The sequence below is a fragment of the Hyaena hyaena genome, unplaced genomic scaffold (genome assembly GCF_003009895.1).
Source record: "Hyaena hyaena isolate Hyena2069 unplaced genomic scaffold, ASM300989v1 scaffold_36, whole genome shotgun sequence".
Taxonomy (NCBI): Eukaryota; Metazoa; Chordata; class Mammalia; order Carnivora; family Hyaenidae; genus Hyaena; species Hyaena hyaena.
Window position 1 is genome coordinate 1,950,917 of NW_024080668.1, and position 27,784 is coordinate 1,978,700.

Sequence of the window (27,784 nt, forward strand, 5' to 3'; positions counted from 1 at the left end):
TAGAGATAAAAAGAGAATTTTCTATTATAAACTGTGATATTTCATACTATTCCCACTATCTTGCATATTTAAGTACATATTAACAATGTGTTCGGCAATATGATAGCCCTCAGTAAAAACAAAGTAAATACAACTATCTTATCACCTGTTTTGTATGCCTAGTAAGCCATACAAATTTAATTGCTGATATAAGCTATAAAATTCCAGTACAGTCAACAGAGGTTTGATGGCTAAAGTACCTAACGGAAGATTCAAGAAACCACAACCTGTCCCTGCCTTTATTCTCTCCCTATCTAAGCTCAAATTACATAAGTACATAATTCGTAATGTGTTCACAGATATGAGCATATTAATCTTCAACAAAGACAAGGTAAAAGTTATTACTTAATCCTCTCTGCTTATATAATAAAAAAGCCAGTTTAGTTTGTAATAAACAGCGATAAAGTTTCAGAAGTAAGGAACAAACAGAGTGCAAAGAGTCTACATGAGGGAATCCATAACCTTGGATTTATTCCCAATTCCTACAAACAAGTTGCTAAGTGACCTTGGAAGATCTGATCGACTATTCTGTAACTTGCTTGCAAAGAGGGTTAAAGTGAGGGGAATGTGACACCTACTGTGCTTTTCCAAGAGTTTAAGATGTCAGGGAATTTCAGGACTAGAAGAGAACCTCAAAGAGCACTGACTCCCCTCTCCAGGATTATTGTGAAGCAGGTCCATCAAAAGTGGCTTCCTCCTGCTGTGTGAGAGCTCCAGGAAAAAACGAAACAAAACATCTTTTTAAAAAAAAATTTGTATTGACTCCATTTTTCTCATCTATTAGATAGGGAGCTGGATTAGACTGACCATCTGTAAGCTTTCTTCAGGCTCTCTAATTCTTCAACTCTAACTCAGATAGAAAATATTTGACTCTTGTACATAACTTGTAATTTCTAGAACTCCTTATGTATCTTATGACCTATGCAGAAAGTATTTATGTACAGAGAATCACTTCCTAGTGTTTCATAATTTCTGACCCAAATATCCATCAGTTTATGACTCAGTAAGCTTTATACTTTGCTAGACTGTCCCTGTCTCATTAGAGATGTAAGTAAATGAATGAATATATATTCACCTGAACTTTAGCACTGAGTATTCTAGACAGCTCTTTTCTAGTTTGTAACACTTTAGTTTTAGTTTAGTTAAATATATACAATAGTTGTTATTTACTATACAGGAAAAGTGCCCAGTACTTTGTGAAGTGGCAAGTGCAGAAGATTAGATATGAGCTATTAGACAGAGGCACCACTTTACTGGGGTGGCTTTAAAATACATTCACATACTGGGGTGCCTGAGTGACTCAGTTGGTTAAGCATCCAGCTCCTGATTTCCACTTAGGTCATGCTCTCATGGTTTATGAGTTCAGGTCCTGTGTCGGACTCTGTGCTGACAGTGTGGAGCCTGCTTGGGATTCTCTCTCCCTCTCTTTCTGCTCCCTCCCCACTCATGTTCTCGCTCTCTCAAAATAAAGAAATAAACTTAAAAAAATATGTCTGCCTGTTTTCTGATAGTCCTCCCTTAAGAGGTGTGGCCTAACTCCCCTTCTCCATGAGTGTGGGTTGGATTTATCGACTTGCTTCTAATAAATAGAAAAGTGAAATTGATGGTATGAGACTTTTGAGATGAGATCATAAAAGATACTACTGCTTCCTCTTCATTGGCTTTCTTTGGGGCAAGCCAGATGCCATGTCACCAGCACATGCAGGCAGACTATGGAAATCCCCGTGTGGTAAGAAATGGAGGCCTCCTGCCAAGAGCCAGTGAGGACTTGAGGCCTTTTTCTCACAGCCATGTGAGTGAGCCGCAGCAGAAGCGGATTAGCCCTCCAGCCCCGGTCAAGCCGTCAGATGACTGCGGCCCCTGGCAAGAACCTGAAAGCCACCACCTGAGAAACTCTATGCCAAGACCACCCGGCTCAGCTGTTCCTGGCTCCTTGACCCACAGAAGTTGTGAGATAAGAAATGTTTTAGGTCACCGAGGTTTGGGTGATTTAAAAAAAAAAATGTAACAATAGGTATCTAATGTACTTACCTATAAGGAATTTCCACTCTAGTTTGTTCACTCTTTATTTTGAAAAAAATGATTGAATTCCATAATTCAATTCACACAATTTTAAATCTGGACAGTGCTTTAAAGAAAAGTCTGCCTTGGGGCACCTGAGTGCCTCAGTTGGTTAAGTGGCCAGCTCTTGATTTTGGCTCAGATCATGATCTCACAGGTTTGTGAGTTCAAGCCCCACATCGGGCTCTGCACTGACTGTGTGGAGCCTGCTTGGGAACCTCTGTCTCCTTTTCTCTGCCTCTGTCCCTCCCCCCTTCACACACACAGTCTCTCTCTCTCAAAAAGAAACATTATTTTTTTTTTCAAGAAAAGTCTGCCTCTTATTTTGTGGAAATGGAAATTAAGATCTGCGGTCGGTCTTGCTCAAATCTGGTATGCCTCCATTACCCCCATCTCAACTAGGAACGCAGGCGCCATGTTTACCACGCGCCTCTCATTCACCTCCTTCATAACCAGACTATTACGCAATCCTAGGGCTTCTGATTCCTCTTGCCTCAGTCTAACTGTTCATCTCGGTACCACCTGCGCCCAGGTCGCACAACAGTTCTCTCGTCTGGACCAGCAGGAGCCTCCGATCTAGCCTTCTCATGCCAGCTTGTGCCCCCTACAATTAGTTCTCAGTACTGAATCCAGATTTAATTTTTTGACATGTAATTATGATTATCTCACATCTCCGTTCTACCTCCCCCCGCAGACCCACTGGATGACCTCCTGCTGTGTGCTGGCAGTCGGTCTGCACTGTTCTCAGGCTCAAGCCATACGGTCACCCCCAGAGTCTGCCTGCTGCCCCTCCAGGCCACTAAGACTTTGCATAGAAGTTGCGTCTGCCCACATGTCTAGCAGACACGTAAGCGCCCTTCAGATCTCGATCATAATCAAGCCTGTACTGACCTCCTGCCACTCGGCACAATCTCCCTGTGACTTGTCTTTGTACTGGTTCACAGCAGTTGTATTATTAAGTCACAGATTTTTTTAAATTGATATCTGTCCTCTCTCTTGGCCTGTAAGTCTATAAATGTAGACACAACATCAATTTCTTTCAGTCTTGTGCCCTAACACTTACCACAGTGCCCAGACCATTATATGCTGTTTAAGAAATAGTTGTCGAATGAATGAAACGACTCAGAAAGTTAGTGTAAGACTAACATCTAGATCTCCTGACTCCCAAATTTGCTGTTAACTACAACCTACCTGCTGCTCTCAGTTTGGTGGACTCAACTCTGAATATCAACACAATGCATTTATTAAGTGCAAAGAAAATCATTGATATTTCACAAATATTTTTTTTGGCAACACAAGTGGTATATGGTGTCCAGGCATGGGTAACTGTATTAAAATGACAAGGTTCTTGTGCAGGCTTGTTTACTTTGGGATTTGCCACTTATTTCCTGAAATACATCTGTGAGGCTTAATTTTATGTGTCAGCTTGACTGGTTTAAGGGATATCCAGACAACGGGTTACGAAATATTTTGGGGGGTATGTCTGTGAAGGTGTTTCTGGAACACGTTAACATTGACTGAATAGACTGAGTGATGAGATCTGCCTTCACCAATGTGGGTGGGCATCAAACAATCTGTTGGGGGTCCAAATGGAACAAAAAGGTGAAGGAAGGGCTAATTCTCTCCATGGGATCAGGGACCTCCATCTTCTCCCATTCGTGTACCTGAGAGCTCCCAGTTCCCAGGCCTTCAATTCCAGGACTCACACCAGCGGCCCCTTTGTTCTTGGGCCTTTGACCTTAGACTGAGAGTTGCATCACTGGACCCTTCAGACTTGGACTAAATTATGCCATTGGCTTTCCTGGTTGTCCAGCTGGTGGACAGCAGGTCATGGGACTTCCTGGCCCCCATAACCACGTGAGCCAATTCCTACGATAAATCTTCTCTTACATCTGTATCTATTGGTTCTGTTTTCTCTGGAGAACCCTGCTGGTACAATAGTCATTACTTGAAACAATTCAAAAGCAACTTTCACTATCAATTGCTTTTACTCACTCTGAGCTGTAATAAGTTAGTTACGGCCCATCCTAACCCCAGCCTGTGGTGTGCCAAGTTTCGTGTGTGGACCAGAGTTCTCTAGAAGCCTTACCCAAAGGGCTGAGCAGGCTTCAGTGGCTTTGTGCAGGCTGCTGCCAGATGCTCCAGGAAAAGAAAAGAAAAAGGAGTAATAAAAATAAGTTAGCAATTGAATGTATGAATGCCTTTTTACTGAGGAAGTTAATATATAAATGTAATGCTTACAGAAAGTTGGAGAGACTTTTGGAATCAGAGCCGGCTGCTACAGAAAAGTATCTAGCGTTACTGTTAATTATGTGTGAAGAAAGGGGCAAGCTGTAGGCCCTTTGCAAATCCACTTGGGTCCCTGATCTAGTCCAATTATTAATCTCAGGAACACTTTTTTTTTTAATATGTATTTTTGAGAGAGACAGAAACAGACTGTGAGTGGGGGAGGGGCAGAGAGGGAGACAGAATCTGAAGCAGCTCCAGGCTCTGAGCTGTCAGCACAGAGCCCAAGGCGGGGTTCGAATTCACAAACCGTGAGATCATGACCGGAGCCCAAGTCAGATGCTTAACTGGCTGAGCGACCCAGGAGCCCCTTGGGAACACTTTTCAAGTCACTGGGCTATTCCTCTATTCCCTTCCTCAGAACTTCTTTGAGCATTGCAACCTGATTCGGAAAGAGGGTAATGAGGGTGGCCTGAAGCATGGAGGTGGCGACCACCCAGTGCTCTGACCTACTCTCAGCTTTATGTTAGACATGGTGGCTTCCAGGACACGTGTGCAGGATGTTATGACATGTTCTTCAGGGGGAAAAAAAAGAAAAGAATGACCCTCCCAACTAATGAGGGGCCTCTGCGTTCAAAAGTATGGTGTAAATTACTTTGGAATTTTAAAGGTGTTTTTTCTCTTTTTCCTGTGGAAATGACTTTGAAAGGTGGTTCAGCTCGGAAGCTAGCCTGCAGAAGTTTCTTCAGACTTAACATACTACATAGTGGGACTCTGCAACTGACTGAGGTTCGTAATCAATCATGTTTCCCCTGGAATACATACAGGGGTTTCACCTTGAGAGGCAAAAACGTGTATCTTTTTTGACTAATTGAAATTCATTCATTCATTAATCTGCCAGTCACTGAACCAATTTTTATCGAGCATTGATTACGTTGCAGGTTTCGTTCTAAGTGCTGAGAATGCAAGATTAGCAAGAAACTCAGTCTACTGGGAAGTGCAACGTCACAAACATCAAGTTACAGAATCATTTGAAAAGTGCTCTAACTAAGCCCTCTCTCTTGAGGGAGGCTCAGCCATTCATTTCCAGTGTAGCATCTCCACGTGGTGCCCGAGGACACCTCAGACTTCACATGCCCAGGACTCAACCCATATCTTCTCTACCTTCTCTACTAACCCCCCCCATTCTTTCTCCTTCTCTTCCTTTGTATGTGTTCCATCCCAATTTGTAAAACCCCCTCCCAGCCAGTCCTCTGTCCTAGAAACCGGAGAATAATTCTGAACCCATTCAGCCCCCACTTTCCATCGGTCACCAAGTCCTGCTAATATTATCTCTTAAAGAGGCCTGTGGCCCACCTCCTCCTCCCTAACTCGGCTACTGTCTTCACCTGGGATGCGGGTAAACTTCCCGGCGGGAGTCCCAGGCCAGCGTTCGGACCCTCTCTAACATATCCTTCACAGAGCGAGATTTCCTGGCTTTTCTAGCTGGAGGGCTTAGCACAGAGGCTGACCCACAGTAAACACTACTGTAATTAACCCCATGTATTAACGGAGATGAGAAGCACGGATGGGCCAGCTTTCTGAATGGAAAGTGTTTTGTTTGTGCTATGCTAGTCTGGAAGGTCAGTCTTCTGTTATCTGCAAGGTGACCGGGTCACTGGGCACCTGGCTCCCATAATCTAAATTTGTAAGAGATGATACAATGTACTGGTGAAAACATTGACATCTGGATCCTGTGCTGCCACATGTAATGCATCTAATATGACATTTGATGCTATTGTGTTTCTTCCTTTCCCTTCATTTCATTCATACAGCATGCCAATTTTCTACTCCAATGGTTAGGATTAAGTTCAGCAGACAGTGACAGAAAACCCCAAATAGCAATCGTTGAGAAAGATAGAAATGTGTTTCTCTCTCAAAATGATAACCAGAGAGGCAGTCTGGAGCTGGTGTGGTGTCCTGGCCACTCACCAAGGACCCCCTCTCCCGTTGTCTCCGCGCTCTGCCGCCTTCCACATATGGCTTCTACCTCATGGCCAAAACGGCTGCCCCAGCTCCGGCCATTGTGTTCGTATTAAAGCCAGGAAAGAGGGGGTAAAGGAAAAGGGGAGGGCATCTCCATTGTTTTAAGGACCCTTCCCACAACAGGGAAGCCTCAGCAAAGGAGACAGTAGGCAGGGGCGCGGCATGAGGGGCGTCACCATCAATCATCTGGCACGTGCGGGAAGTCAGAGTTCACGCAGAGTTAGTACCCAGCAGAGGCTGGGCCCAGACAAGAGGCCAAAGTCTGAGACGGACGAGGCCGAGAGATCCCAAGTGTCACCTCGCGGATGTCTGGCACAATCGAGCAGTCTCTGCCACACCACACTAAGTTTGCATTAACCTCTCACCCACAGAGCCAGGGTGCCCCTGGGTACCCGATGCCCAAACCCCAGCTGGTAGCAACAAGGGCAGTTAGCAACCAGCTGCTCTAGGCCGGCTCGTCTGCTAAGAGCTGACTTATAGGTACTGTTTCACTGAGTCCTCACAGCAAACGTGGCTGGAGGGTTCTTTCTTTCTCCCTTTTTTCCTTCCTTCCTTTCTCTATTTTTTTTCTTTCTTTCCTTCCTTTCGTTTTCTTTCTTTCTCTCTGTTTTTTGTATTTAATTTTACGCGTGAGGAAACAAGTGGACATGTTGACACACCTGGTAATCATGGAGGTCAGGACGCACACTCGGGGACCCACACTCGGGAAACCACCCGGGGTTCCATGCTGAATCATGAGAGACTTGTAAAATCAGTGTGGGGTTATAAGAAGGTATTTTCCGGGAAAGGAAACTTCATGATCTTAAAGAATAGGTCAGTGTCTGATGGAAAAACCTAATGATTTTTTTCTTCTCCACTGCAGAGGACACCCATCATTCCTGCCCGGAAACTAGCGGTGCCTTGAGTGGCCAGCTCCCCGGCTAGCGCGGAGGCCTGGGGACGTGCCTCCTGGCAGGCTGGCCCCTTCATTCCGCCTTTTCCCCCAGAGGGTCCAAGTGTGACCTTCGCTTTCTTCTAACCTCGCCCCACACCCTCCAGCTGAGTTTTCTTCTCTCTTTGACGCTGAAAAGAGTGTCATTGTGCCTCCCTCCCTTCCTCCTCTCTATGCCGGAAAATGAATCTGAGTGTTTCTGTGGAATTTTACAGTCTTCAAAAGAAGAAAAGCATATCAGGGGTTGAAATAACTTCATGAGGAATTTCAAACTCAGAAGCAGTCTTAAAAGCTTGAGGGTTATACCACTTACTCATTTTTCCTTGGGATGGAAATGTAACTAGGTCATACTCCGTAAGGTTCCTTCTTTTCTCTGGCCCATCATTTTGGTAAAAACTGGATCCAGACAATCCAGTTCCTCCATCTCTCATTTACTCCCAGGGCTGGAGCCTCTGGGATCGGCTTCCATTGACGAGGAAGGCATTGTCCTTCTCCGCCCTCTGGAAGTCTGTACGGAGAAAAAATACAGATACTTACAAAGCAGGTTGTCAAAGGCTCAAGTATGATGTATTTAAATGTCAAAGGAAACTCAGACTGCCGATCTTTATATCCATCAAGTCATTCTTCCCACGGAAAGTTATCTCGGCTATTGTGATAGGAACATGCAAACCAAGGTGTCTTGGCTGTTGCTTTGTTCTCCAGTCTCTTTTCTGGACTCCAGGGTACCAGCACCTCTTCATTCAGCAAACTTCGGTTAAGCATGTGCCAAGAGCCAGGCACTGTGGAGGGCACCGGGCGTCACATACTCATGTCTGCCCTCTCACGGCCACGCCTCATCTCCCCAACACGCCTTTATAACATACTGCTTTATCTAGGGATATGCATGGTATTTGCTTTCAAATCACAGCTTGGAGAATTTCTCTGAGTAGATTCCTATAGACCTTATTTATTCGTATTTATGGCGTATTTATTCACTCATTAGCCTCAACTAGCAACTAGCAACTTTTTGTCTGCTTTTTAACCATGTTTCTTTCTGAATACCCCACTGAAAGCTGGCCTAACATTATCCTATGGACGTTGGCTCTTGCCTGAATTATCTTGAGGGCCAAGGGCCCTAACGCATCACAGACTGTCAGGAGCTAGACCATACATTAGTGCTGGACCATCAGGGACACGTCAGTCATGTGAGTAAAGGTCAGAATCATCAGATAAAGAGCCAGAAGACTCAGCATTCTGGAGAATGCACAAAAATGAAAAGGCCCCAGCACTCGATCTGTGTCTGAGTTTTGTCCCTGATATAACACAATTAAAAAACAGGGAATCTAGGGGCACCTGGGTGGCTCAGTCAATTGAGCGTCCGACTTTGGCTCAGGTCATGATCTCACAGTCTGTGAGTTTGAGCCCTGAATCCAGTTCTGTGCTGCCAGCTCAGAGCATGGAGCCTGATTTGGGTTCTACGTCTCCTTCTCTCTCTGCCTTCTACCCTCTCGGGCTTTGTCTCTCTCTGTCTCTCAAAAAATGTTAAAAAAAATTTTAAGTAAAAAAACAACAGGGAATCTGTTTTTTAGACTTATCTAAAAATAGATTCATCTAAAAATCTATTTAAAACATGGATCTAAACAGGCTGCAGATCCTAGAATGACTCTTCACAGTTTTAACAATTACAGTCGATAAAATTATACTTGGTATTTGTAGCTAAGTAATTGTCACTTCTTACCAGGTGATAATTTCTACTGGAAACCTATAATTAAGTGAAAAAGAAATAAGCCAAACACATTACGTGAAAAAGAAGAATTTATCACTTCACAAGCTGTGCCTTAAACATCTTACCAAATTTTTACATGTTCGTGTATCAGAATCAGAGACTATTTATAGCAGGTAATTTATATATTAGCAACAGAAAAATTGTGAGATTGACAAAGAATTGTAATGTGGTGTTAATGAATGTTAACGATACTACTCTCACAAAAAGGATGCGTTGTTTTTTTTTTTTTTTTTTTTTTGTAAAGCTGACTCATACCTTTTAAGTAGGATGTCATATCAAAATGATGATTTCCTTCAAGGAATTTCCTTGCTTCCTTAAACAGTGAGGGGGGAAAATGATGTTAAAATTTAAAAGCTCTGTGGGCTTCAATACTTTGAAAAATACAGAAGATAAGCTAGCAACCATATACTTTTTTATGTATTTCCAATGAGATGTAAGTTGGTTCAGTATTGCTGAAAAACAGTTTGACACCATATCGGGAGTCCTCAATGAATTCATATTCTTTTATCATTAATCTATTTATAAGAGTTTATACTGAAAAATAAGGAAATGGTTTAAGACACACAAATACACAGACATTTAACACAGCATTATATATATTAGTACAAGCTTTAGGACAACCTAAATGTCCCCAAACAAGAAAAGTTAGGGGCCCCTGCGTGGCTCAGTCAGTTAAGTGTCTAACTCTTGATTTTGGCTCAGGTCATGATCTCAGGGTTGTGAGATCAAGACCCGCATAAGGCTCCAAGCTAAGCATGGAGTCTAAGGATTGAGCCTGCTTAAGATTCTCTCATTCTCTCTCTCTCTGCCCCTCCCCTTCTAGTTCTCTCTCTGTCTCAAAAAAAAAAAAGGTTTAAAAAAAAGAGAAGTTAAATTATGGCATATCCATTACAATGTAATGTTTAGTATATAATAGAAAAATTGCACTTTTGACAAATGACATGTAAAATATAATCACATGTAAAAATGCTTGTAATGTAATATTAAAATCAAGATACAAAATATTACATGCAATATAATCCCAATTAAAATTTATTATGTTTCTATATGCATGAGAAAGTATGAAAACAAAAATAGCTGTAGTTATTCCTAAGTGGCAAAAAATACACTTAATATTAAAAGTAGACTCCACACCCAGCATGGAGCCCAACACAGGATTTGAACTCACAACCCTGAGATTAAGACCTGAGCTGAGATCAAGAGTCAGATGCTTACCGGATTTAGCTCAGGTCATGATCTCAGGGTTATAGGAGCAAGCCCCACATCAGGCTCTGTACTGGACGTGAAGCCTGCTTAGGATTCTCTCTCTCCTTCTCCTCCTGCTAGCCCCGCTCACACTCACACATGTTCTCTCTGTCTCTTTCAAAAAAAAAAAAATGTCGGACCCTTAACCAACTGAGTTACCCAGGTGCCCCTATAACCATCATTTAAATACTGTAAGCATAAAACTTTGAAAGGCTGGGTGAGGCAAAAGCAAATGTGGACTGCTAACATTACATAGCTCATGAACAAAGTGGGAAGAATTAAAGGAACAGTGTTCAACAAACCATTATTATTTTCCACTTTATTGAACTATAATATCCGTATAATAAATTGCATATATTTAAGGTATGAAATGTTTTGACACATTTATACTCTCATGAAACCAACACCATGATGTGGATAATGAATGTTAATACCATCCCCAAATGTTTCCTTGTACCTTTTCCTAATCTATTCTTCACTTCCCCCAACCACGGTTCAGGCAACCACTGAGCTAGAGTTTTGTTGCTATAGATTAGTTTGCATTTCCCAGAATTTTTGGCCATGCTTTTTTTTTTTTTACCATAGAATAATTAGCCTGAGATTCATTCATGCTGTTACATGTATGAATAGTTTCCCTTTCGCTGTTGAATAATGTTTTCTGTATGAACATATCACAATTTGCTTATCCATTCAATCGCTGATAGACATTTGAGTTGTTTCCAGTTTTTGGCTCTGACAGATAAAGCCGCCATGAGCATTTATGTATACGTCTTTGTGTAGAATGTACTTCTGTTTCCCCTGAGCAAATGCCCAGGTGTGGAAGGGTTGGGTCAAATTATAGGTATGTGTACAACTTATGAAGAAACTGCCAAACAGGTTTTCACAGTGACTGCACCTGTTCACACTGCCACCAGCAGCGTATGAGAATTCCAGTTGCTTCCTATTCTCACCAACACTTGATATTGTCAGTCTTTTTAATTGTTGCCACTCTATTGCTTGTGTGGTGATATTTCATTATGATTATAGTTTGTATTTCTTTAGTGACTCATGATGACCTTTTCATGTGTTGTCATCCATGTATCCTCTTTGCTAAAGTGTCTGTTCAATTATTTTGCCCATTTTAAATAAAGGTTACCTTCTGATTGGTTTATAAGAGATATTTTTATATTCCAGATAAAGTCCTTTGTATGATAAAAAGTTTTGCAAAGATTTTTCTCCAAGTGTGTGGCTTGCTTTTTCATTGTCATGGAAGTCTTTAAAACATTTTTTAAATGTTTATTTATTTTTAACAGAGAGAGAGAGGGAGAGAGAGGGAGAGAGAGGGAGAGAGAGGGGGAGAGAGGGGCAGAGAAGGGGAGAGAGGGGAAGAGAGGGGGAGAGAGGGGGAGAGAAGGGGAGAGAGGGGAAGAGAGGGGGAGAGAGGGAGAGGGGGAGAGAGGGAGAGAGAGGAGGGGCAGATAGAGGAAGACATAGAATCCGAAGCAGGCCCCAGGCTCTGAGCTGTCAGCACAGAGCCCAATGCAGGGCTCGAACCCAAAACTGCAAGATCATGACCTGAGCTGAAATCGGACACTTAACTGACTGAGACACCCAGGTGCCCCCATGGTTGTCCTTTAAAGAACAAAAGTTTTTTTATCTCGATGAAATACAATTTACTAATTTTTTTGCTTTTTCACTTAGTGCTTTTTGTGTCATATTTAAGAACATTTTAACAAACCAAATGTCATTAAGGTTTTCTCCTATGATTTCTTCTAGTTTTAATTTTATATTTAGGTCTCTACTATAATACACACCAAGTTACTTTTTGCATATGATGTGAAGTAGGTTCTGAGGTACATTTTTGAGAAGTATGGTTACCCACTTTTTCTAGCAGTATTTATTAAAAAGATTTCCCTTTCCTCATTGAATTGCCTTAGTGCCTTAGTAGAAAACCAATTGAATCTACTTCTAGACACTGTTCTCCTAAATGTCTATTTTATGCCAATTCCACACAACTTTGATTACTGCAGATTTATATATATGTATATATATATTTATATGTATATATAATATATATTTATATGTATATATACTATATATATTTATATATATAATATATATTTATATGTATATATACTATATATATTTATATGTATATACTATATATATTTATATGTATATACTATGTATATTTATATGTATATATACTATATATATTTATATGTATATATAATATATATGTATATATAATATATATATTTATATGTATATATAATATATATTTATATGTATATATAATATATATTTATATGTATATATAATATATATATTCATATGTATATATAATATATATTTATATGTATATATAATATATATTTTTATATGTATGTATGTGTGTATATATATATATTTTTAGTGTATATTTTGAGAAAGAGTGTGTGGATAGAGGAGAGGCAGAGAAAGAAGGGGAAAGAGAGAATCACAAGCAGGCTCTGCACTGTCAGCACAGAGACTGACTTGGGGTTCGATCTCACAACCTGTGAGATCATGACCTGAGTCAAAATCAAAAGTCGGATGCCTAACTGACTGAGACACCCAGGTGCCCCTAGTAATTACAAAATCAAACCGTATGTATCTACTAACTTTATTCCTTGTTTTGACTATTCCAGCTACTTTGCACTTTCATATGAATTTTAGAATCAGTTCATGAATAGCTACAGGAGAAAAGAATACTGATTTTGATTGGGATTTCACTGTATTTAAAGATTAATTTGGGAAGACTTGATATTTTAACAATACTGATTCTTCTAATTTATGAAAATACTTTATGTCTCCGTTAATTTAAGTCTTTCTAATTTCTCTCAGCAATGTTTTATAATTTTTGTTGTATAGGTCTTAACATGTTTGGACAGCTTTATCCTTAAATATTTAATATTTCTGATGCTATTATAAACGGCATTTATTTTTTTAAATTTCAAGTTGAGATTGTTCTTCACTAGTAGATAGAAATATACTTGACTCGGGGCGCCTGGGTGGCTTAGTCGGTTAAGCATCTGACTTTCGCTTAGGTCATGATCTCGCGGTTCGTGGGTTCGAGCCCCGCATCAGGCTCTGTGCTGACTGCCAGCTCAGAACCTGGAGCCTGTTTCAGAGTCTGTGACTCCCTCTCTCTCTGACCCTCCCCTGCTCACGCTGTGTCTCTCTCTCTCTCTCCTAGAAATAAATAAAACATTAAAAAAATTTAAAAAAAAAGAAATAAACTTGACTTTTTATTAATCTTGTATCCTGTAATACTGCTACATTCAATTATTAATTTTAATACCTTTTTTATAATTTCATAGGATTTTCTATAGGTGATCATGTTGCCTATAAATAGAAATAGCTTTATTCCTTCTTTCTTTAAAAAAAAAATTTTTTTTTTAATGTTTACTTGTTTTTGAGACAGAGACAGAGTGTGAGCGGAGGAGGGGCAGAGAGCTTAGGAGACACAGAACCTGAAGCAGCTCCAGGCTCTGAGCTGTTGGAACAGAGCCTGATGCGGGGCTCAAACTCACAAGCTGTGAAGTCATGACCTAAGGTGAAGTCGGATGCTTAACTGACTGAGCCACCCAGGTGCCCCTATTCCTTCTTTTCTGATATGTGTCTTTAATTTCTTTTGCCTGTTTATTCCACAGCCTAAGGTCTCCAGTACAATCTTTTTACTTTTTTCTTTTTATTTAGCTATTTATATTTTTGAGAGCGAGCGAACAAGCCTATGAGCGTGTGCAAGTGGAGGAGAGGCAAAAAGAGAGAGAGAGAGAATCTCAAGCAGGCTCCATTCCCATGTGGAGCCCAATGCAAGGCTCCATGTGGGGCTCAATCTCACGACTCTGAGATCATGACCTGAGCCAATGTTAAGAGTCAGACGCTCAACTTACTGAGCCACCCAGGCATCCCTCCAGGACAATCTTAAATAGTAGTCAGAACAGATATCCTTGCCTCATTCCCAATGTTAGGGAAAAAGCATTCAGTCTTCACTAGTAAGTATGGTACTAGCTATTGGTTGTCCTTTATGAGATTGAGGGAGTTCCTTTCTATTTGTATTTTGCTGAGAGTTTTGTACTGGATGTTAGATTTTTAAATATTTTGAGCATTATTTAAGGTTTGAGCAATTACTTTAACTTAACCTTATATTTTAAACCAAATACATATAAGAGTAAGTTCTGTTTTAATTTTTTGGTAAAACATTCTATGGATTTAAAGTATCTCCAACTAATAAATATGAAGAATTTTCTCACTCATATTAAAAAACAAATTCTCAGCTTCTTTATGGCAGCTTCAATAATAAATAGAACCTTGAGTGATTTGAGGTTGAGGACTATCTTCTCCTCATAACAAATAATTAAAATTTTAGTTTTGATGTATTGTGACAACGAGGAAAGTTAATTAGCCACCAATGACTGCGATGTGCTAATAAATACAGATATTTGGTTTCAAAGCCATATGCGTGCCACCTCAAGCTATATATTGAAGGTGATGTTCGGGTAGCGAAGCTGTGTGTGTTCTGTGCTCCTCTTTGAAGAAGTCCAATCTGCCATATAGACACTGTGGCTCTCTTTATTTATTGTAATGGGGCCTCACAAAGCACCGATTTTAAGGGATGTGGACGAAGGTAAAGTTGGTCTAGAGGTAGTCTAATGAAGTGACAAGAACCATTGAAAATAAAATTTCCCCAAACACCCAGAATCAAACAGCTGAAACCAAAGACCCATTGTTTCTTATCATAGGTGCATAACGTACCGTTTTCTGAAAATGTACAAAGATAGTATCATAACTTCTAGGCAGACTGTCAGGAAATCCTCTTTTAAAAAAAAGAAAGAAAAGAGCCACACCCAATTTACTATTATTTGAAAAAAAAATCCATTGGTTTGTGTGATAAAGACTAAAATAGACTGATTATACACCTGGCCAGCAGCCAAGCCATTCTTCTGTGAACTCCGAGATAATGGGCCTTCATTGTTCAGTTTGTTATCATTGCCAATTCCTGTCAGACTGGTCCTCAGCTGGTTACGGTTACGTGGGCTTCTGCCATTTATCAAGTCTGACGCTTAAAAATCTCTCTGGACTTGTCCAAAAAGAACAATTCATTTGTTTAGTAAACATACATTTGACAAAACTTGCAAGGTTCACAAGCAATTGGTTAAGTTTCTACTATTTGTAAATAGAGGAAAATGTTACACTTTCCCCTAAGGCAATATGTCTCTGTAAAACCACACTGCCTCAGGGAAAACAGAAAAATCAGCTACATTTATCTTTGGTAGAGACACCTCCCTTCTTTAATTTGACAATGGATCATTTTAGATTTCACTAAAATACAAAATTTCTATTATTTAAAGGAAGTCATATTTGGTACAACATCAGACAACTACCTCCAGCATACAGAAATTAGTGATAGTGTTACAAAACTATGTAACTTTAAAGCAAAAAGGGATGCGATTTCACTTAGGAATAAGTTCTTGTAGAAATCCTATGCCAGCTTTATTCTAGAGATGAAGATTTTGTTGTGTCCTTTGGTCTCTCTACCATGTAACTTCTATACTACCAGGGTCATAAAGTTCTTTTGCTGAGATTTCTTTTTGCATTTTAATCACAAAATCCTCCAGTTCTGCTCTTTTTAGGAATAGGATTTTTTTTTTTCTCAATTAGACTCTAAACCTGCTACACTGTATATAAAACAAGGGTAACATCAGCTCTGAGATGATCCGATACATACTTATAAGTGTGTCTCCTTCTGATGTGGGTGCGTCAGTGATGTTACAAAACAGACCACCGCAAGAGACAACAGAATCGCCAAGAAAAACAGAAAGAAAAATAAAGTTTGCATTCAGTTCCTAAAGTCACTTTGGAAAATTCTGAAAAGTGAGCACAGAAATAAAAAGTAAAGAAGAGAAAGACAGGAAGTAGGAATGTAAATACTGACGTATTAGTCACAGAAAATAATAGTGAATGTCTGTTAGTGTCATACTTGACTTGCTTACATTCTGCAGAGGAGATGAAGGAATGGCCACAAAAACATCTTAATACAAAGGAAGAAAAGGTATCTGTTGTAAAGCTAGGAAGCGGCTTCTAAAACCTCCAGCAAGCAGCCGCGTGTCTCGGCAGCGAGCCTGGCTGGGCTGGAAGGCAAGCTGAGTTAGGGGAACCTTCTCCGGCTTCCTTCAAGCTCTTCGACATCCCAGGAGTTCATGGCAATATTCTTTCATGAGTTCCAGGCTTTTCCGTGGGGTTGAGTCCCAATGTTTTCCTCGAGGCTGTAGCTTCCATGACCTCACTCCCTGGGAAGGAGGAGGAAAAAGGCCAGGGCAGGATCCAGATGGGGAGAGGGTTTGGTTACGTGGCCACGCTAGCAGCCTGAGCAACTGTGGGCGCTGCCTATGAACTCGGCCGCTGCCCCACCCCCAGGGGGTGCCCACAGATGGGTCACCTTCCTTCCTGTGCTGCCAGACATCCTGCGGCTTGATGTGAGGGACTAACCTTATTGCGGTGATCATTTCACAATATAGACAGATCTCAAATGATCATGTCGTATGCCTTGAACTTAACACCACTGTTATGTGTCATTCGTTATGTCAACAGAGCTGGAAAAACGAAATAAAGGCACTGGAGACTATTTATTTCAGGGGCGTTCTAAGACATGACGGCAGGATTTCCTGCCGGAGAAGAGAGAGGCTTTTCCTTAGAATAATAAACATTCCACAATTCCTTAGAGGCAACCCTTTGTTTGTTTCTCCGGCCGGACAATGGGAAGTCACAGGCCTCACGCCCAAGGCCACCGTGCGAGCCCAAACCTCCAGGGACCGCGCAGAGGAAAGGCAGAGGCCCCTGGGAAGGAGGGCAGAATGTGCCGGGCTGGCCAGAGCGCCTGCCACCCGGCTCCTCACGTTTCTCTCGGCCTCCCACTCCCTGGCCCCGTGGCTCCTGCCCCCCCGTGAGCCTCCGCGGCACCTCCGTATTCACCCTGACTTAGGTGTGGGAAGTCACTTCTCCCCCTCCTTCAGCTGGGGCTCGGGAGGCGGGGGGATTCCAAATCACAACAAAACGAAATGCTTAAGGAAAAGCAAGCCAATGTAAGCGCAGAGAAAGGGATGGGTTTACACGGATTTTTTTTTTATCCTAATCTCACCCAGGTCCAGGCTGGCTAGCTTGGCTCTGTTTGTGGAGTTTGCTGGCCTCCACGCTGTCTGGCCCGATGGCCTTAGAGGCTGGACGGAGCTCCTCAGATTTCGGGTGCAGTGTTACTCTGGAACAAGTGATCTCTGGTGGAATCTCAGGAAGGAGTTTTGGTTCCTTTCTGGCACTTGCTTCCGTGCTGAGGATCAGCCCTGGGATTGTCAGCTCCAGCTTGGGGCTCAGCTGCTTTTCCTTCTCACGCCCCCCCCCCCCCCCCCGTGCCTCCCCCCAACCCTGACCGTCAGCTTGGCTTTGCCTCTCTAAGTAAGGAAAAGCATTTGGCTCCTGCTCCATTTAAGTTCAGCATGGCCATTCCAGTTGGTCTTCCTGACTCTGGCCCTTAGAAATCCTGCTTTGCTCTAATCCCTCACTTTCTGCTTTGTGGGTCCATCTCAAGTGGGTTGTTAGGGCTGGGTTTCCCCTTTGGGTGAAATACAGCACAGTTTCTAAATTTTGCTGTCAGCATCTGTAGGGTGATCTTTACACATCAGTACGACCACGCCGGGTGGCTGTTCTGTTCACACCTCCTATGGCTTCGCTGATTTTCTGTCTAGTTTGTCCACTGGTCACTCTAAGAGGAACATGGGGGTCTCCAACTGCAACCGGTAGACGCTCCCTCCTTTCAATTCTGTCAGTTTGGGCTTCATGTATCCGGTGGCTGGTTTTAGATATTCGCCTTTTACAATTATTAAATCTTGACTGACTTTATCAATTAAAGGTCATGAGAAATAGTTTTCTTCAAGTATATTTTGACCGATATATCCAGCTACTACACACTTTGTTTGCATCAGGTATCTCTTCCCATCCTTTTGCTTTCAACCTGTTCGAGTTTTTGAATCTAGGGGTGTCTGGGTGGTGGAGCATCCGACTTGGGCTCAGGTCACGATCTCCTGATTCAGGAGTTCGAGCCCCACATCCGGCTCTGTGCTGACAGCTCAGGGGCCTGGAGCCTGCTTCAGATTCTGTGTCTCCCTCTCTCTCTGCCCCTCCCCTGCTTGTGCTCTGTCTCTCTCAAAATAAACATTAAAAAAAATAATAATTAATAAACTGACACCAAGTTGTCCACACCCAAAGAGAAAATCTATATTTTTTTCTTCCTCCAGAGTTTCTTCTTGTCCAGGTATAGACATTTTTCTATTTATCCTATTTAGGATTGAGCTTCTTGGATCTGCAGATTTAGTTTTCCATCAAATTTGAGAATTTTTTGGCCATTATTTCTTCACATATATTTTTCTGCCCCATTTTGTCTCTTCGTTTCTTTCTGGGATTCCTAGTTCGTGTTTGATGCTTGTCTCATAGGCCTTCGAGGCTCTCTTCACTTTCCCTCAATCTTTTTTTCCACTCTGTTCTTCAGACTGACTAATTTCCATTGCTCTATTTGGAGCTCACTGATACCTCCTTCTGCCATCTGTTGTTGAACCCATTTAGTGATTTTTTTTTAAATGTTAGTGTGGTTTTTTTCAGGTCTAGAATCTTTATGTGTGTGTATGTGTGTGGTTTCTATTTCTCTACTGATATCTTTGAGTTGTTGAATTGTCATATTTCCTTTAATTATTTGAACATATTTGTCATAGTTGCTTTGAGGTCTTTTCCTGATAAAGCCAACATCTGGGCTCACTAAAAGTCAGTTTCTATCAGCTACTTTTGTCTCTCAAGTATGAGTCACACTTCCCTGTTTCTTTCCACATCTCATAATTTTTTGTAGAAAACTGTGGGCACTTTAGCTAAAATGTTGTAGCAACTATGAATTTTGATGTATTTTAGAACCGCGTAATTTACCTTCCCCCACAGTATGCAGATGTTGACGTGTCTGCTGAGTTTTTAATTGTAATTTTTATTTCCCGCGGCCTTATTTCCTAGGGTTTCCTTTTATGACTGCCTTGCTTAGCGGTCAGCCAGTGACAGTCAGCCAGTGACCTGGGCGAGGCTGTTCGCAAGCGCCCCGAGCCTGCGAGGCCCCACGCTCTGCTGCGCCACCGCTGTGGAGGGTCAGCAGCACCTTTGAAGCTGAGCCGGTTGTCGCGTGTCCCTTGTGCTTTCTACTAGCTCTGCTGGGTCTCCTCTGTGCGTGTGTGCAGTTCCCAGTCCCAGGGACGTGTGGAGAGCTTACCTAGTGTGGCGGAGGTGAGCTGACGCTTCAGTGTCACACTCAGATGCAGACAGAAGTAACAGACGTGCGAGACACTGCTGACGTCACAAAGAAGAGTCTTGGGAGAGTAAAAGCTGAAGAAAGTACTTATCGGCTATGACTGGAAAGGAAACCACCGCGAGGCCGCTCACTCGGTTGCTGAGGAGGTCGTTCGCGTGTCTCTTAAAACGTCAGGATAACCTCATCCTATTGTGACCTGGCGGCCCTATACATAAAGCGCAGCTTTTTCATATGGCATAAAATACCCTGTACCGTCTGGCGCGGTGTCTTCTTACCAGACTCTTTCTCCACTTGGCACCCACTGTCGCACCATCACGAGGCGCCCCCCTCTCCTGGGCTTCTGTAACTTCCCTCCACAGGCGTCTACTTGCCTGACCACTTCAGACCCACAGAGAATGTTATACATTTTGTGATGTCATTTCCAACTTCCGAAGCAAAGTATACTCAACTACCTTGTGCGGTACGAACAAGAGAGAAGGAAGGGATATTCAGTAAGTGATGTCTCTTTGGCTGGCTCTGGGCACAGAGTGAGATTCAACTTACATACTCATCTGCTTTCACACAAAATAAATATTAACAGGCTAAAGATGAAATTCTGGAAAGCAAAGTGCACACACACACAAAAAGAGGGGTTTTGGTTAAACATGATAGACTGAACAAAAGAAGACTTATGTCCTTTCTCCTGAAAACTCATTAAAGTCATTCAAGTGCCTACTGGGAGAAGGTAAACAGAAGTGAAAGTTTCTGGCCTTGGGTTCTGGAAAGATTCGGGCAAGGAGTCCTCAGCAACATTTGAAGGTGGGGGTGAAGGGTTGCGCTGTAAACAGGAGAGCTGGGAGAAAGGAGCAGCTGGCACACTCACATCTGTTTTTCAGTCGAGGACCCCTCCCTCACCTCTGCAGAAGGCTGGGGCGGAATTCACTCTCCAAAGAAACTGAACCAGATGGGCCTCGAACTCTGGAACGTGAGGCATAGCTGAAAGTCGGCAGGGGGGTGGGGGGTAGGGTGGGTGATCACATACTGAAAAAGGCATGTTTGGCAGGTATCAAATTAAAGTCTTGATAATAATTAGTGGGATCTCCCAGAATCCTTAGAGGCAGGCTTATATTATACCTTCTAGACCACAGATTGGAGTATTTCTTTTCTGTGAAGCTGACCGGCCCCTAGCAAAGGGCTTTTATATGCTGATGTGCAGGGAGACTGCCCAAAGAAACAGCTGCACCCCTACTCAAGCAATGGATTCCGAGTCCCATCCATTGACAATCCTGCTCCTGAATGAAGGGCTGCCAATCAGCTACTTCTTTTCTTTCCTTCCCTCTCTCCCCAACCCGAGCTGTAGAAATTATAATTCACTGGGTAAGTCTTAAAAATTTAAAGCGAAAGAATAATAATTTGAGTGTTGACCAAAGCCCGCGCCCTGGGGCAGTGCTCAGCCTGTCTCACCTCCCGAAGAGGTTTAGTGAAGAAGGGTCATTTACCAACCCTCTGTCTCTGGGTGGGCTGCTTCACATCGCGTTAGCTGGAAGAGTTTATGCTTCTGGAGACTCTAACAGATGCTCTGCCTTTGCGGGACAGATGGTGTAGATCGTTCGCATCAAAATTAGTATCCCAGGTTGCCTTGTTTGCGCTTTAAGAGTTTCCAGTAGGTAATTTACTTATAGTAAACAAGCAAGCCACTCCCTCTGCAGAGACGGAATCGGCCAGTGTAAGAAAGATCCTCAAACATGAACAGCCTCATCTTCCTCTTAGAAAAGGGACACAGAGATCACCCTCCTTTTCTACTGCTTGAGGAGGAAACAAGCAACAGACAGCAGAGGCTGTGGCGAGGACAGCGCAGTCTGGGGCGGGACACCCTACGCAGGGGCCGTGGCTGCTGATGAGGAGGCAGTGGCACCTGTGATCTCTGTGGGACCGGTGGCAGCTTAGGTGACAGGTAGTGACACGGCACTTCATGGTGAGTCCAGCAGCGACAGCGGCTGAGGTGGCCGAGGCCCAAGGACGGAGAACCTTGTTGGTGTGGGACACGCAGCAGTTGTTGGTAAGAGTCGGTAAGTGACACAGTCGCTGTGACTGTAAGAACTGGAGAGAAGAGAGGAATTTTCCCCACGAGCAATGGGATCTTTTCTCTTAATTCGCAAGGGGACGCTGCTGCCGGTGGAGGGAAAGACACAGTCAGTCTGCAGGGCCAGCTGCTGCTTCCGGCTGTGAGCTCTTCACGAACTTCCAGGTAAAGAGTCTGCTCAACTCAAAGGTGTTTCTAGGTCAACACCCCCTCACGAGGCCCCGGAATCCCGAAAAGGAGGAGGGTCGGTGATAGGAGACAGGAGCTGCTGGGCTCCGAGGACGTCAGTGGCAGGGCCCAGCCTTGGGCTCCCTTCCTTGGTTCTTGGGCGGGGGGGGGGGGGGTTCTTGGGCCAGTGCTCCCCGGGGGCACTGGCCTCGCCGTCCCCTCGGGGCGGGGCGCAGAGGGAGAAGGGGGGGTTGTCCATGGGGGCGAAGGCTCTGGCTGAGCAGGGGTACGGTCTCAGGAGCCAGGGGTTCCTGGCTGCTTCCCCCTTCTCTAACACTGTGACCCCCCAGGGAATGGCAGTGGCCCGGGTCTAGCCAGACACTCTTGTTTTCTCAATCACCCCAGGCCACAAATCTCCAGAGCTTATTCCCTGGCTCTTCCCATACACTGTGCCCATCTTGTACACAAGAGCGTGTGACCACCACATTCTGGCTCTAGAAAAACTGCTGAACTCCAATCTTAATCCTAATCCTTTCTACGTTTGTCAGTGTCAGCTGGGGCTTCAGCAAGGCTCACCTAGTCCTACCCTTGAGAATGAAATTTTTAGAGTTGAAAATACAAATCAAGTTCATAATTAAGAGGGCATATACATACATTTTTATTTACAATGAAAGTGGAGGCGAGAGACAACGACAGAGACTTGCATCCAGGGAGGTAAGGGCCAATATGGTGTGTGCTGTACGTTTGTGACCTAAGATAAAATCCGGAGAGGAAGAGAAGCCCGTCAGGAAACAGTGGAGTTGCCGTGAGCCAGGCTGAGGGGCCCTGGGCTGGTCATGTTCAAGGCCTTCAGAAAAGAAGAGAGCCCGTGTCCAGGCAGCTGCTAACCTGGGCCATTAGTTCAGAGCCACCCCCTCTCCAGACAGCACCACCGACCAGCCCCAGTTCTCTTGTCTCTCAGGAACAGGGATCAGTCTCTTCTGTCCCCTACTTCCCCCACGCACGGCCATTCCTTTCCCACTGCTCATCAGCGCGGTCCCAGAAGGAACGTTCGGGACCGAAGGCTGAGCTGTGACAAGCCTCCTTAGATGCCAGATGCCAGTTTGGAGAGGGGGGCGGGCGAGAAAGAACTGAGCATTAACCTCACATCCTCATTGCCACATTTTTAGCTTATCCGTCATTTGAGAACATTCTCCAAAATAAAAACAGATATGAATCCAAAGTGTCTTTCCAATCAGAAAAAAAGCACTTTGGCACTGTGAAGATGGTGAGATGGAAGAGAGCCCACTGGAAGTTTCCCGACGCACTGGGCTGGAGCGGACGGGGAGCCCTGCCCCTCGTGGAGGTCACAGCTGTGTTGTGGACAGTGTGACGGCACAGCTAATCTTCCGTGCTGAGCTCTGACCTGTCAGGTTTTAGGGGGCTTGTTGCTGCGGCGGTGGAGCGAGGTTCGTGTGCCCCTCCCCCACTCCTCTGCAGAACCCCTGCTGCCCCATGTGAGGGCAGTGGGAGGCAGGGCCCTCGGAGCTGACCGGGATTAGACGGGGTCACTGGTGTGGAGCCCTCGTGAGCGGGTAGGTGTCCTTACACCGTGAGGAGGGGACTTGCCTCCTCTGCCAGGTCGGCCACGGGACGACAGAGTGAGAAGGCAGGAAGGGACTCTCTCCGGAGCCACGCTGGCCCTGACATGTCCCCGGAGCTGAGAGACCACTCTGGCCCCGAGGCCGTCTCCCCAGCTGAGAGACACGAGCGTGTGTTGCTCCCGTGTCTCCCCGTGTGTGCTATTCCGTTAGAGCGACCTGGGCTTGACGTCGTTAGAAGCAGCGATTCGATAAGACTGGTGACGGGGTCAGGAGGTAAGACCTGAACACAGGCCATACCAGAACTACATGCAGGACGCTGGCCTCGCTGACACATATCCCCCAAAAGGGAAACCGCAAAGAGATAAAAATGCATTTAAATCTGGACAGCTTATAGGATCATTAATTCAGGCCATGGATATTTCATATTCATTTATTCATTTATTTATATTTTTAAATGTTTATTTATTTATTAATAATTTTTAAGTTTACTTATTTATTTTAAGAGAGAGAGAGCAGGGAGGGTCAGAGAGAGAAGGATAGAGAGAATTCCAAGCAGGCTCTGCACTGTCAGCACAGAGCCCCATGCCGGGGCTTGAACTCACAAATTGCGAGTGCATGACCTGAGCTGAAACCAAGAGTTGGCTTAACTGACAACTGACTCAGTCACCTGGTGCCTCCCTCCTCACTTTTTTTTTTTTTTTTTTAATGGTAGAAATGGCCTTTATCGTTTGCAATGGGAAGTGAAAGAGGAGCGAACACGACAGCTCCAGCTCCAGAGGCGGTCCCCCAGACCCTCTTGCTATCTCAGGAGAGCTATTTATTTTTGAGAGAAAGAGAGAGAGAGACAGAGCTGGGGAGAGGGGCAGAGAGAGAGACGGAGACACAGAATCGGAGGCAGACTCCAGGCTCCAAGCTGTCAGCACAGAACCCGATGCGGACCTGGAACTCACGGACCATGAGACCTGAGTCAAAGTTGGACACTTAACCAACTGAGCCGCCCAGGAGCCCCAGGACATGGATATTTTAAAATATGTATATACCTTTTCTGATATATATTACTTTTGAAGTAAGACTGCTGACTTATATGGAGACATATAAAAGCAGCAGGAAAACAAACAAACAAAAAGAACAAATAAATGCAAGGGAATGTGAATTATATATTTACAAACATTGTATCATGACAAATAAGGCCTGTAAGGAGCCACATACTATCTATCTCAAATATACTCTGAAGAAGTGAGTCTGCCATCTGCCAGAGAGTTGCAGCCCGCAGAGGCTGGTGACAGTGCTACTCGGGGCTCGTCTGGAAGTTCCCCTGCATTTTCCGTATATTCTACTTTTTAGCGACAGTTCAAAAACAAGTGCTATAGTGCTCGCTTCAGCAGCACATATACAAAAACAAGTGCTATAAATTTGGAAACAATGTTGAAATATCTCATGGATAAATGTCTAACAGTGGATCTCAGGGCTCTCAGGACTTTAAAATATCTCTGCTCTGTTTAACTGACTTTTAGTTTAATACATAGACCATTAAAAAATTTATTACTTACCTGTATTCTTTATTGTGTTTGTTTTGAGAAAGCACAGGCACGTGCCTGTGTAGGCAGAGAGGGGACAGAGGAGGGAGACAGAGGAGGAGGGAGAGAATCTTAAGTAGGCTTCACACTAAGTGCACAGCCCCATGTGGGGCTTGATCCCAAGACCCTGGGATCATGACCTGAGCCAAAATCAAGAGTCAGTCACTCAACTGACTGAGCCACTCAGGCACCCCCAATACATAGGTCATTTTGATGGAATTTGGTACCAACATGTAAATAGGCCACAAATGGAGATCTATATAATACAGTCAAAATACATGTTCTGAATAATTTCTATACTAAGTTATGGCAGTAATGATGCATATAGTCCAAAAGAGTCATCTGAACTTTATAGAGACTTGACTATAAATGCTTTGACTGTTCATACAACTACAAAAATACAGAAAAGTTCTCCCAAAGAGGAAAAATGGTCAACCGCACAGCCAGTCATCTGATGTATGTACACAATGAAAAGTAGAAACTCTGATATCAACTCTTGTCTTCTATGGCCCTTGACGAACAGTCTCTTGGATCATGTGGTAGATTTCCTTATACAACTTTAGGAAAATATTTCTATTAACTTTGGAAAGAAATATACTCTTTTGTACTTAGATCTGCACAAAGAGATGAAGATCTCTGGTATAAATGAAGGTAAATATAAATTTCTATTTTTCCTTAGCTTAGCTGCTCTAAAAGATATTTGATTATCTAAAACAAAGATCAGTGGTATCAATATATTTTGTTTTTAAAGGATATAGTACAAAGGATGGAGGGTAGAATTGGAAATATATTGTTGTAAGGCCCTTACACATGACACAAAGTACTATAATATTATTTGAACATGGACTGTGATGGGTTAAAGATGTATATTTAAATCCTAGGGTAAACACTAAAGTTTTTTGAAAATGAGGTAAAATAGTAAGTCTATAGTATATATAAAATGGAGCCAAAAAAAAAAAAAAGAACCCCAAAGCTCCACCACTCAAAAAATCCAAAACAAGGCAGAAAGAGATGGAATGAACAAATAACTATAAAATGGTAAAGTTCAATACCCGTCTCATAACTACATTAAATGCAAATGGTCTAAGCACACTAGTTAAATCACAAAAAAAAACTGTTTGGATAAATGAAAAGATTCGATAGAAAAACAATACCCGAGAATACACTGTTATAAAAAAAGTCACTTTAAATATGAAGACATAGGTTAAAAAAGTAATAAATCTAGCTCAATCCCCTATGTATTAGGGCCGACAGTAAGTCCAGTGCTGGTCAGGCATCACTGCCATCCGTTCTCCACCCACAGTGAAACTGCACAAAAACGTAAGAATCTACAGGTAAACAGGAGGCCCGGCCCTTTAGTCTACACCGTTGCCACAGCTACATTTGTTCCTTCCACTACGTACCATGTGACGCTGTTTTCAGTCCCTGCTCAGATGCCTCCAAGCACTGGGCAGGGAGACAGACGCCCTTTAGGATATACTTCTCTACTGGCCACTGACTTGGCTACAGAGGATCCTCCCTTTCCTCTCGAGACTGCAGCAGCTGGCGACAGTGGTCACCCCATCTGAGGCCCTCGCCCTCTAGGGCGCTGTGTGGGAGCCACTCAAGGCCCCACTATTCGTAGTGCTGCACAGCTTCCCACCCGTCCCAATCCTGGGACTCTCTTTCTCTCCCCAGAGTAGATCCGTCTCTTGTCTTGAATAATTCAGCTCTATCCTCCAATTAGCCTACATTAAAAAATAAAAACATGTTAGCTCTTTCATGGTGACCAAGAAACCCTAGACTTCGGCTTACAAGGCTCTGGATTCTGTCTGCAAAGGAGGCTGTGATGTGGTGAGGAAATACCTGTGCATAGGTCAGACATACATTCACCCATAAATAATAGGAAAATCACTTACAGCCACTTGAAAGATAGAAGCTTATTTTTCTCACTTACCAAGAAGAGCTGGCCTTGGTTCTCTGGGTCACTGATGTCAGGGTTGATGTATCTGATTCTCCTGACCTTTCTCCTGTGGTTACAAGATGATACTGCAGCTCTAGCCATCAATTCTGCATTCAAGACAGAAAGAAAGAGAGAGAGGGGAAGAGGCCACATTGATCTCAACTGTTTTCCTTTTTTTAGGAAAGCAGAATCTTTCTGAGCACCCCCTCTCCCTCCACCAGCACGCTCCAGTTGTGTCTACGTGTGAGTGCTGGGTCCCGGGGCCATCGCTGATGCAAGGAAAGATGGAGAAGTATCTTGGTTTGTAGGCTGTAGAGTTAAAGGCACAAACAGACACGAGGTTTGGGAGTGGCTTTTTAGTAGTCATTTACCATTATCTTCCGTCGCCCCCCCATCTTTCCTGATGAGTAGGAAACAAGGCAGAGTGAATTTCTCAAACACAAGGTCCCGCTATTTGTGTCACAGCAGGTTATTACAGAACTGTGAGGTCCAGGCTGCAGATGGACACCACAGAACTCCAGCAGGTCACATAAAGAAAGAACATATTGTGCATCAGACACTGGGGGCGAATGGCCAGAGGAGAACAAAGGTTGGAAGAGTTGGGAGTGAAATGAGGCAGAAACACAGAGACACTGAGACAGAGAAGCACAGAGGAAGCAACAGCCCGAGGGCCAATGTCCGAGGGCAAGAAATGTCAGATGCCGTGTTAGGGCCGGGGCAGCACATTGGTGGCTGTCTCCCCCTACATAGATAGAATGAAGGAATTCTGCAGGCCACATCCAACAGATCTGTTTGTCACTGTCATTTTGATCTTATCATATAC

At 43.4% G+C, this 27,784-nt stretch overlaps 1 long non-coding RNA gene across 4 annotated transcripts in view; it reads right to left on the bottom strand.

Annotated features, from left to right (window-relative positions):
* Nucleotides 1-27,784, bottom strand: part of LOC120229866 — a 76,401-nt gene that overhangs the window by 120 nt on the left and 48,497 nt on the right. For all 4 annotated transcript variants that reach the window (XR_005527864.1, XR_005527862.1, XR_005527863.1 and 1 more), the window contains 2 exons: nucleotides 26,956-27,068; nucleotides 7,596-7,790 (listed from right to left, as the gene is read on the bottom strand). This is a non-coding gene — a long non-coding RNA (uncharacterized LOC120229866). The remainder of the gene's footprint in view (nucleotides 1-7,595; nucleotides 7,791-26,955; nucleotides 27,069-27,784) is intronic.